The sequence below is a fragment of the Callospermophilus lateralis genome, unplaced genomic scaffold (genome assembly GCF_048772815.1).
Source record: "Callospermophilus lateralis isolate mCalLat2 unplaced genomic scaffold, mCalLat2.hap1 Scaffold_957, whole genome shotgun sequence".
NCBI classification, from domain to species: Eukaryota; Metazoa; Chordata; class Mammalia; order Rodentia; family Sciuridae; genus Callospermophilus; species Callospermophilus lateralis.
Window position 1 is genome coordinate 606,909 of NW_027517743.1, and position 11,620 is coordinate 618,528.

Here is an 11,620-nt window from a genome sequence, read left to right on the forward strand (position 1 = left end):
ATTGTCTGCACCCTGCAAGAAACAAGGCAGTGAAGGACACACTTTCACAGCCACAGGAATGGACAGGAAAATGGCAGAGGACAGAGGACCCTCTGAAGAGCCAAGTGGAATTTCAACACAAACTTATTACATTATCTGTGCCTACAGAAGATAAATGAAGAGAGGCACAAAGTATTTTACCAGTGGAATTCCAGGTGGCTGATCTCTGCTTTCATCACATGGCAAATTCACAAACAGAAAACATCTTTGAAGCTGTGCCCACATAAATGTAGTGTGAGGATCAAAGAGTTGATGATGCTGTGCGCTGGATGGCAAGGTAGAGTCTGGAAATGTGAGGAGAGGGCTGATATATTAAGGATCAACTGATGACCCAGGAATGGGCTACTTTGGGGAAAGCAGGGTAACTCCTGGGCAGAAGGAGGAACACAGACCCCCAGGCCAGCATCTTCCACACATGAGCCCCACACCTGAGGCAGGATCCCATGAGACCCGCTGCCTTTACTTCACACTGAGAACCTAGGGCTGGGGTCAAGCTGGGAAGAGAGGGTTCTACCAAAGTGGCTGCCAGACCTGGACCAACCTACACCATGGCCTGAAGGAAGCAAGGGCTGAAATAAAGCAGCATCTGACTCAGGTACTCTTGGGTGACTATAGAGCTGACAGTGGGAGGCCAGAGGGCAGCCACACTTGGTTCACCACTTCTAAAAAGCCTACATCCCACCTGACCAGACCTGCCCCACACACTCACCATTTTCTGCCTTCTGGGGAGTCCAGAATTCCTTCCTGTGGACCTCATAGCACCTGCAGGTCACACGGAGACAAATGTGAGCCAGAGCCACTTGGGCCTCACACAGCAGAGAAGACACAGTCCTGGAGATGGATTCTGAGCTCCACAGGGTGAGAGATGCCCGCGTCTGAGGCTGTGGAAGGCAACCCCCTCCCACCAGCTGCCTGCTGACTGCCAGAGCTCCACAAGACCCCTCTCTCACCCCAGCCCAAATATGCACACTCTGGGGCCCTGACTGACAGGAGATGCACCACGCTCCTGAGTACATAGGCCAGGAAGACAAGGTATTGGCAAAAGCCCTTTTCAGGCAGGACTTCCTCCCTGCAAGGGGACCTGCCCCACCAGGGGGACATTTCCATTTATGCAGAGCTGAGCCTGGCTTTCCAAAGCAGGCCCTGTTGGCTAGGAAATTCTTCTGGGCACAGAGTCCCAGGCATATGTGAGGAATTACAGCCTTGGTTCCAAGGCAGCCTACCCTGACCTAAGAGAAGGTGTGTGCCTGGTCAGGCCTGACTGGGAAGGAGGGAGCCAGGCATAAATCACTTGGGAAGAGGCCAGGGCTTCATGGGCAAGGCCTGCTCACACTTTTACTCTGTCAACTCATTTTCAAACAGAAAAATATAAAGACAATCAGGAAATACGAGTATTAAGTGCATGAAAAACTAGTTGCATGACAATAATAAAAAGAACTCAGTGAAAGCAAAAGAAAACACTTGAACCAGCTCAGATGAGGAGCCTGCCTCACTCACAGTTCAGAATGAATACCCACACACAGAGGGGTCAACACATTTCCATGTTGACAGCCACACTCTGACTGCTGAAATGTGACCCCAGGAGAGCTCGTTTCCTGTGTCCAGGAGGGGACACCTAAGGATTTATCTCTCAAAACCCACCATGCCCCCTGTCTTATAGGTTTTCTTAATGAGAAGATAAAGGAAATCCAAAAGTAGAGAGTGATACACTCAAATCTATTAAAAATGAGGCTCCTTCATGAAACTGCAACAGGGTGCAAGATGACTGCTCTACCTCAGGGCAAATGCCTGCAGTATTTACAAAGGAAAATAAATTCACACAAAGAAAATATTAAATGGAAAAAGAAATGTCCTCACAAATGAATAAACATGAGAAAATTACTGAAAACCTTTCCAAGAACATAGAAATACACAGAAAATTGCTCATGCAAATGATATTCAGTAAAAAAGAAATATATGGTGATATGAAATAAACCAGGATAGACAGGTGTAAGACATAAATGCACATATATGAATAGTCAGAGCTCATCCAGACATTGCACTGGAATTTTCTAGTAATTTGAATTCATCCATAATCTATAATCTGACAATGTTTTTCCAATGTCTACAATATTTATGAAGTGTGTGCACTTGGGGGCCAAATTTTTTAAAAGAATGACATTATCAAGATTAAAAAGTTAAACTGGAAAAAAGTGAGGCTCTTAAAAAAGGAAAGATCTGAAAGACCCACAGCCTGAGACAGCACTAGGAGTCTAGCCAACTGAGGCAGAGAATCCACACAATACAAGTTATAGCACCACAGAGATAGCACACTAATGATAACATTGAGTTATTCAAAATTCAAATAAGACAAAACCAAGTAAAATTCTGCTTCTTCATTTATGGTTAAACTATAAGGAATGACAGAAAGAATTGGCACTAAGCTTATCTCCAGGCAGAGGTAGAGAAGAGCAGTGAGAGAGGGCAGCCAGCCCAGGGCCCACTGACCTTTATTTGGATGGGGACATATGGATGTTTAGATTCATACTAAATGGAGAATCTAAAAAATGAATTATTTCAGTGGGACATAGTGAATGTCTCATGCCTGTAATCCATAGTGTCTCAGGAGACTAAGGCAAAAGGACTGAGACTTCAAAGCTAGCCTCAGAAACTTAGACATGCCCTAATTAACTTAAGGAGACCCTGTCTCTAAATAAAATATTAAAAACAACTGGGGATGTGTTGTAGCAGTTTAGTGCCCTTGGGTTCAGACCCCAGATTGGTCAAAGGGGAGTGAAAGGAATGGAGGGGACCTGGAAATAGGAAAGGTAGTGGAACAAGATGGGCAGCATTACCCTAGATACATGTATGGTTGCACAAATGGTTTGACTCTACTTCATGCACAACCAGGGAAATAAAAATGTATGCTCCATTTGTGTACAATAAATTGAAATACATTCTGCTGTCATATATAACTAATTAGAACAAATAATATTAAACAACCATGAGTGGATAATAAAGTGTGTAAAATCTTAAGATTTACAAACTATGTAAAACCTGGAATGACTGTTCAGAAACTAAACAGATGGATCATGAGTGGCGGTGAGCAGATGAAAGGGATAAGAGATCAATCTGCATTGTTCCAATGGCTCCCCATGCCACCTCTCTCTGAGGAAAGGCTGAGCTTGATGAGATTCTGAGCCAGGCTACTGCTGGCAGCAGATTCAGTGACGGTGAGCTGCTATCAGTAGATCTTCCACTGGGCTCACAATATTCACCTGTGCTCCAGACATCTGAAGGATCTCATTTGTTTTGGTGCCTTGACACCTGATTATGCAGCCAGTCAAGTTGTTTGGGACACTGAGTTTGTGAGTAGCCTGACCAGGTGCATGTAAACCTGCTGGACAGCCTTTCACATCTGAAGAGCTGGAATCAATGCTGTTTAATCCCGTGTGATCATTGTGTCCCAGGACAATGAGAGTGTTGCATTGCCAATTGGTGCAACTTGGTCAAGGCTAGCTATGGAATGGCAGACTGTCCTTGAATGGCACAGGTCTCCAGAGGGGTTTCTCTATATCAGGATTGAGGCACATGGATGAGGTGCTGTGGGAAAAGTGTGCACTGTTGCTGCTTGTGCTGTACCTGCCCTGGATCCCTGAAAAGAGGACTGCAGAAGATGGCATCTTGGGCAGTGTGGGATGAGCAACCCAGTGGGGGGACTCTAACATGACTATGCACATCTGTTTGACACACTCAGTGATGGATTGAGAAATGCCTGCAATAGCAAAGGCCCACCCAGCTGCATTAGGGAGAATGTCCTTGTCACCTGGGATTGAGCCCTGTGCTCTGTCAAATCTCCTTCATCTAATAAACATGTTTTCCAATGAGGGAGCCACACTGACTAGCAGGGACCACCAGGTTCATAGTGACTGGTGTCTACTGGCAGGTGTGCTATGGTTCAAAGAGTTGCTGATGTTCTCTTCCAGTCTGTCAATGATTATAACAAAGCTTTGAAGTTGGCATTAGTGGGTCCAGCCAATGTGTCCATTCTCCCAGCACAATTCCCTCTACAACATTCATATATGCAGCACTCTCCTCCCACATCTTAACTGATTCTCCTTTCAGAAAGATACTGCCATCTTCCTTTATATGCATAAGTAGCTGAATGCTGTGACATTTAATCCTTTAATCCCACTGGTGTCCATGTTGAACAAAGTTATAGGAATTGGACTTTGAGTGTTCAAGACTTTGGTAACTAGTCGGGGTAAAAGCCAAAATCTGCAGCTGTAAGGCTACTGAAGAAAAAAAAAAAAAAGATTGGGCAAAAAGAAGGAGGAACTGGGAATGAAGAATAAAGGAGCACAAAGAAGAAGGGGGGGTCGAGAAGGAAGAAGGGATGGGGAAGGAAGGAGCCAGGATTAGGAAAAAGATGGAGAAATGGGAAGGCAGGAAGAAAAAAGGGAGTGCAGAAAAAGGGAGTAGAGGAAGACGGGGTGGAGGAGGATGAAGGAGAAAAGAAAGCAGTGTACAAAAAAGAAGGGAGAGCAGGAAGGGGTGGAGGGATAAAGAAAGAGGAAGATGAGGGATGAAGGAAGAAGACAAAGGGGGTGGAAGAAAAAGGGAGCAGAGGAGGGGAAGAATAGGAGATGGAGAATAAAGAATGGAGAAGGGGAGGAGGTAGGAGGAGGAGGTGGGAGGAGAAGAAAGAAGGGAATGAAGTAGGGGCGCAGGAAGCAGTGGAGGCTTAGAATATAGTGGAGATGAAGGAGGGAGTATGGCTGAGAGGCATAAATAAGGAGGAGGGGATGGAGAAAGATGGAGTGGAGGCAGAGGAGGAGAAAATATAGGAGGAAGAAGAGGACATGAAAGTGGAGGAGGGAAAGAAAAGGGGATGGAGGAGAAAGGGGGAGGAGGTAGGTGTTGGAGGGAGCAGAAGAGGGGAAGAGGAAGTGATGGAAGAGGAGTAAGAAGAGGAAATAGAGGAGGAAGGGTGTGGAGGAGGAGGTGGAGAAAGAAATAGAGGTAGAGAAAGGGTGGAGAAGGAGGAAGATTGTGGACAAGAGATGAGGAGTACAGCAGGAAGAGAGGACGGAGGAAGAAGAGGGGGAGGAGGAAGAGGAGGGAAGGTGGAGGAGAAAGGTATTGAAGGAGGGGAGGAGGAGGGGTTGAGGTAGAGGAAGTAGTTTGGAGGAGTTAGAGGGGTGAAGGGAGAGGGGGAGGGGTTGGAGCAGGAGGAGTTATAGGAGGAGGGGGTAAAGACACAGAAAGAGGAGATGGAGGAGTAGGCAGTGGAGGCAGAGGAGGAGGAGATAGAGAAGAAGGGGTAGGACAAGGAGAAAAGACCTGGGGCAGCAGAGATTCTCCTGGATGCTACTTTTGCTGCAAATATCCTAGGTGTGCTGCTTTTGCTGCAAATATCCTAGGTGTGCTGGGCACAGCAGCACACCCCTGTATTCCCAGCAGCTGAGGCAGGAGGATCAAGAGATCAAGCCAGCCTAAGCAAAAAAGTGAGTCACTAAGCAATTTAGCAAGACCCTGTTTCAAAATAAAATACAAAATAGGGGCTGGGGATGTGGCTCCATTGTTTGAATGCCCCTGAATTCAACCCCTGGTGAAAGGAAAGTGACCATGGACAGTCATTTGGACTCTGGGTTCCAGCATGGTTATTGGACTTGTTGATTCAGGAGTCTTGAGACCCCATCAATCATCGATGGCTAGCCCTACAAGAATATGGGGGCTAGGGTCAGGCCATGCACCTCTGTGTGTACTGGGACAGTATGAAGCCCAGTGGCCCATCGTGAAACATTTTAGAAAGAGTCTGGTAGATGGCCTTAAATTGGGACATGCCTTGCTCCACTGAGGCTGACAAGATGATCAACAGTCAGTACTCCATTGTGTGTTCACGGGGGTTACACAGTCCTCTGAAGATGGTCTGTGAGGTCTATGTAGAGAAAGAGAAATAATTTGGGACCCAGAGGTCAAACCTGAGGTAGGAGGGAGTCCCTGAGGACCACTGTGGTGGTCAAATGTGAGTTTTACCTTCTTCCCAGGTTTTGGCACCAAAATAAAAGGAACATGACCATGACACTCAGAATGACCAAGAGATCTTTATTGTAGCAGTATCTGATCAACAGAAAAAGGAGGAGGGAGAGAGAGAGAGAGAGAGATGAAAAACAGAAAAGAAAGAGAGGGAGAAAGCAAAGAGGGAAGGCAAAGTGAGAAGAGGGGAGGGCCTGGCAGGAGAGAATTTTTATAGCCAACATCTAACGGGGTCTCTGGGTCTGCAAGCTGCCTTGTTGGCATAGTGATTGGATCATACTGTAGTTGCTAAGGGTGTCATCTTCTGCCCTTAGGCAGGGGCCCAATGTGGGTTTCCATTGCACCAGACAAGTGAGGGTTGAGTGTTCAGTTTTGAATGGGTTTCAGTGTTCAGTCTTGAGGCAGATAAGCTATAAGGCACAGAAGAGTGGGGGTTGAGTGTTCAGCCCACCTGCAGCTAACATTTGTTCAGCCTGTCCTGCAGCTAATGCTAATATCAAAAGGAAAAAAAAATGTGTGTGAAATATAATATACACACATAACACACACACACACACACACACACACACACACACACACACACACACTAGGTTGGACACAGAATAGTCCCAAGCATCATTCTTTATGCTCCTCTTTGATAAGCCCAAATCATGTCAAAATATTTGGTGGTTTTTTTTTTTTTTTTGGTTTTGTTTGTTTTTACACTCCAGACAATCAATCAATCAATACTTTCTTTACATTCTTATGAAAGACCTTATGTAACCAGGGATACTGCCACACACATGTGCCACCAATTTTCACCACAGAATAAAATTACAGTCATTCTTCTATCCAGTTGTTTGATACCAAGGTGCATTAAAGAATCTTGTTGAAATTGTTCAGATAAACATACTGATTGGAATCATTGTCAATGTCATTGTAAGTGGAGTTTAAAAAGTAGTGTTCTAGTACACAGCCCACTCATCAATCACACTCCTTCACTCAGGAAGCAGTTCAGCATGGGATATGTCACTTTGACAGACACTCACAAAGCAAATTGCAGATGCATGCTTATAGGATTTTAGATCTGACATTAAATCATTGAAGTCATAATTTTAGTGCAGGAAAGTGAGTGGCAATAGACAAAGGTCACAAGAAATAGTTTCAAATCTGAGAACATAGAGGGATGAATATATTGAGGTGAGGTTTGAAGTGTCATAGGGCAAGTCTTGATAAGTCAACCCTTATTTTCAAAAGCTGATGGTTCAGATACAAAAGTGTGTCACCAGGAAAACCACTGGGTTTTCTCAATGAAATTGTAAAGATGGTTTTTCTTTTTTCAGTATTAACTTTATCAACATGAATTTACTGGGAGAAATGATTTTGAGGCTGTTATTCTCAGGACTGTGTATACTCCTCTGGCTACTGTCCATCCTAAGTTGAAGCATAGACCATTTCTGAAAATAGACTGACTCAGACCTGTACCAGGGCTCATTGTATCACTATTGCCTCTCATCCTTCATTTCCTCATTAATTTATCCTCACCAGTGTGAAGTGGAACAGCCCTGTTACTAACCAGCACAGGAGACTAAAGGACAGGCAGAAGCATACATTCCCAGGGAAACCAGGACTTCCTCATTTTAAAAAGGTATCTCCAACCCTCTGTGGCCCAGGAAAGGGAGTGGTCATTTCCACCTTCCATCAATGTACCTATCTCACCAGGTGGGGCCTAGGAGAAAATGTTGCCTACATTCTTCTTTCAAGGCATGGCCTGTCTCAAGTCTGCATCTTCTCTAGAAAAGTTCTGTCAAACTGAAACACAGTCTCTCACAACCACATAAGACATGCAAGTTACCAATATTGAGGAGAAAAACATGGGAAAACAAGTATTTCAGTTGCCCATAATCAGTGTCCTGAGATGTTCACAGGGTCTGCCTCTCTCCCCCTTTTCCCCAGGAGCAGCCCCCAGAACTCAACCTTCTAAAGAAAAGATGTGGCATGTCTGTCATTCTGTCATTACTTCCCCACCCACCATCCTCGTGGAATCCTACACTTCTGTAGTGACATGAGGCCCTCTTTTAGGTTCCAAAGTCAGCTCATGTTTTTAAGTTAACCCTGGATTCTTTCAGCATGGTAATGGGAAAGGATGCTTCCATATCCAGGGGAGGCAATGAGGGCAGATCACATTACATTCTGTGGAGATTACCAGCTTTTGTGTCTACTGGACTGTGATCTTGATTCTATATTAGAAAACCAAATTTCAAACCAGGTTAACTTAATTCTAAACCCCAACAAACCACCATGGACTCCCTATACAATTATACTCTTAATTTGCCTTTCATCTGGACACTCTTTTTAAGTGTTCTTTGTATAAGCCCTTGCTAGACCCCTAACCCTAACCCTAACCCTAACAGATTTCCCTGTCTATTTGTGAATTGCTATTATTTCAAATAACCAGTGTTTGGGAAACATGGGGAGTCCCTAAACTCACTGATTTATCATTATATATTGGTAAGTCCCAAAGGTGTCTCTCAGATCTTAGCTACAAATCTTATTGTGAGTTCTTTTTTTACATGAATATTTTAAAGTTCAGATTATGCGCAGTGTAAATTTGAGCTCAATGTCAGTGAGATTGGGACTGAGAAAAACTGGACTGTGAACAAAAGCAGGTTGATATATGTATATATGTATATGTATATACATACACACAAATCTCAAGATATACAAATACATATACATATATGTATACATACACATACATCTATATGAATGCAAGAATTCTAAAACATCTCCACTGTGGAATCTGTGCATTTCCAGATAAAGGAATTGTTCCTTCTAAAGATCAAAAATAATTATAGTGACAAGATTGGAGATGTTTGAATCTAAAAAAGTTTCTAAATCTGTAGAATAAATTGGAGAACATAAAAGAGAAAAAAAAGCCTCCAAATCAATGAGGTGCATTTTTTTGTTTTAATAAAACACTAAATAAATGAAATGTCATGTCTCTAAAAAACTAGTGAAAAAGGTGAGAAGACTACTCCCCCCACACAAATCTTCTTGTTTTTAACATACATATATATTTATGACTGAGATGGCTATAGGGACTAAGAGAGCACCCTCATACATATTTATACAAAAACTGTAGGTTCCAACTTAAAAAAATTCTGTTTTGACAAATCACCAGAGCATTGTAAGATAAACCCTCCACTGTAATGCTAGATTTCTGAAGGATCCACTTCTCAACTGGACTGCTCCCCTAATAAAAAGAGATCCTGAACCCTAGGACAATACAGAACAAAACTCTGAGTTAAGAGTATGTCTCTGGTTGGAGTTTCTAAAAAGTTCCAAATTCCCCTTTCCAAATTAATAAAAGTAATAGCTTATCATTTGCTACTTTCCCTATTCCACCAGAGTCCCCCTTCTCAAACCCCTGGTGACTGTGTGCTCTGCTAACTGATGAACCCAGCCTAATTCCATCTTAAGATTGGGAGCCATCTTGTCACAAAGTCATGAAAAGTTAATTTCTGTTTTACTATAAATTCCTGAGATTTATCAACTTCTTTGGAATTCCTGCCTGTACCTTGAACTCACCCATGCCTGGCTTGCCCTGACCAGAACAACCCTCTCTGAAACCTCAGTGGTACCTCATAAATTCTGGCTTTCCCTGACAAGATAACAATCCTCTCTGAAACTCTAATAGTGCCTCATAAATTCAGATGTTGGGATTTATATTTACTCCCTAAGTGCTGAACCACTTAGACCTTTAACCTACTACTTGCCTTAGTATTATGCATTTCAAAATCCTGTTATCTGTAAGTTCTCAAGACACCCCCCTTTTTGCAACTTTTTGTGCTATAAAACTGAGCTCCTAGATAGTTGGAGTACTGTCTTCTATTCCCACATATCTCAGGAGAGGGACAGTCCCTGCTGGTCAGAATTACAAGCTTGCTTTAATTTGATTTAAATTGGAGTCAGTGGTCTTTTCTTTGCATCATGGTTTAACACTAACACTGTTGACCTCTTTCTTATTCTATTTCTGCTACACTACAAACTTCTTTTTGGGAACAAGACAGTATAAAAAAATGAATCAGTATCTTATTGAAGGCAATATTTTAAATACCCATGTGGAGTCCAGGCATAGAAATACTCAGAGTTAGAGCACTTGGCTTGTACATGTGAGGCATTGCATTTGATTCCCAGTGCCATATATAAATAAGCAAATTAAAAAAAAATGGTCCATCAAAAACAACAACAAAAAATATTTTAACAAAAGGAGAAAGAGACTGCTGAGTTCACCATGTCTGTCGCCTCTTTTGCCTTCTGCCACTTCACCTTCTCCATGACACAGAAAGTTTGGCCAGTGGTGCACGGGAATGCTCTTTATTCTTCTATGTCCACACTTCACTTTTATTCTTGACACGTACAAGCAACAGGGGTGGGGAAGAATTGAGCTGGTTCAAGGCCAACTAAAGAACCATCCTGTACCTTGATACCAGGAGATCAGCATAATTGTTGGGATATTGGCATAGCAAGAAGCATTGAAGGGTCTTGGTGACCAATGTCATTTGTTAGTAGGTTTCTAGAACTGCCCACTACACAAAACTACTACTCTCTACATAAATTTCCTCTGAAAAATTTGGGGTACTCATGCAAACTTGCACTTTACACAGGTAATATATTCCTCTGACCCCAGTAGTGCTCATGTTTTGTGTGGTACTGAAAGATTTTAGCTGCCCAATAACCTACAATGGAAGTCACCACCTCAATCTCCAGGAAATGTGATTCATTCTTATTAGGGTTAGTACAAAATGCATAGTGATTTTGTCTAAGACCATCAAACCTTCTTATATGACTTTTGGAATGCTGTTAGTGTGCTAAGAGCAGCCCACACACTGACTAGGGATTTTGCCCTCAGAATACATGAGGTAGCCTCTCCCATGCTTTATTAGAACCTAGCATCATGGTTTCCTCTTCTTTTTGTACCTGGACCTGGACCATGAGGCATCAAGATGTGAACCACATCACAAGTGCACACTAGAGTATCAAGGGAAGCGGAAACTCTAAAATAGAAAGGCCACATCTACAGTCTGCAAAACAAAACTTGTTAGGCAAGTAATGATGTACTTAACTGATTCTCTGTCTCCCTCTCTCTCCCTCCTTCCCAGCCACCATGAGGTAAATAGTCTCTCCTTCCTACATCACTCCATATTATGTTTTGCTTCACCTCAGGCCTAAAGCAAGGTGGTCAGTCTGTGATACACTGAAAAAGGTATATGACCATGAGCCAAAATAAATCTTCCCTCCCATAGGTCGAATTTTCCAATAGTTCTGTCAGTACAATGGAAATGTGACACATAAATCAAACTGAAACTTGTAAAGGCTCTATCAGATTTCTGGTTCAGGGTTTCTCAACCTGTACAATTTTTTTTTTCTGTTCTTCAAAGGAACTGTAAAAATTAAACTCTTTCACACATTACTTTTTTCCATTACCTTTCATGTATAAGAAGTAAATATCACACATTTAGAGGGTTTCTCTTCCACTGTGAGTGAAACGGCTTTGAAAGCAACAGGGAAAAATGATTTA

At 42.8% G+C, this 11,620-nt stretch overlaps 1 pseudogene; it reads right to left on the reverse strand.

The window, feature by feature from the left end:
* Nucleotides 1-3,145: 3,145 nt before the first annotated feature.
* On the reverse strand, nucleotides 3,146-4,223 carry LOC143641312 (poly(rC)-binding protein 2-like; annotated as a pseudogene).
* Between the last annotated feature and the right edge of the window lie 7,397 nt (nucleotides 4,224-11,620).